We start from the raw sequence: 818 nt of genomic DNA, 5'->3' as shown, positions 1-818 counted from the left end.
ATTCCTGTACATTTGGTCAACAAGTAGTCTACCTTTCTCTGATTTATAAAAAATATACATTCCTGTACATTTGGTCAACAAGTAGTCTACCTTTCTCTGATTTATAAAAACCTTACATTCCTGTACATTTGGCCAATAAGTAATCTGTCTGAAGAGCACTGAAACAACAACAACAAAAAAGAATGAAACCTTTTGTTTCTTCCAATAGAAAGTTATAAGAACAACATAAAGCCACCTGTATTATTCAGTCAGTAATGTCATTTGGCTTGAAGATCAACATAAATGCTTTTATTATATTTAGCTAACAGGTTCAAAATTGATAAAACAATATAATTACTGTTACACTTTGTTCACATGTAAAATCTTATAAGTGTTACTGTATCTACATCTGATTTACAGACCTCACGTTATCCATGTTCAATGATGTGTTAAGACTGGAGAAAATTATAACAGCAGTCAGTATTCATCGTATTATTATTTTTAACAAAATAGCTGACGTAACACACATAAACTCGTTATTGTTTTATGTGTATAGGGGAATATAACAACACTTAAATAACATCTTTGCTATTAACCAAATGTATAAAGGATTAGTCCAATGGACTGACCCCATATTGGAGAAAGAATATCGACTATAATTTTGAATTTGCTCTGTGTACCTACATGATGGGAGGTCCGCTTTTAATAAAAGTTACACAAGTCTGTTGTACAAAAAATTTAAATAGACAAAAATATTTGTCCGTGAACTGACTGGCGAGCGAGGCATGTTATGATGCGTGGCAGTGAAAGCCGTAAGGAAGCTGTCGCGCTGATGTCGC

The sequence above is a fragment of the Limulus polyphemus genome, unplaced genomic scaffold (genome assembly GCF_000517525.1).
Source record: "Limulus polyphemus unplaced genomic scaffold, Limulus_polyphemus-2.1.2 Scaffold6292, whole genome shotgun sequence".
Taxonomy (NCBI): Eukaryota; Metazoa; Arthropoda; class Merostomata; order Xiphosura; family Limulidae; genus Limulus; species Limulus polyphemus.
This window is presented reverse-complemented; position numbering follows the sequence as displayed.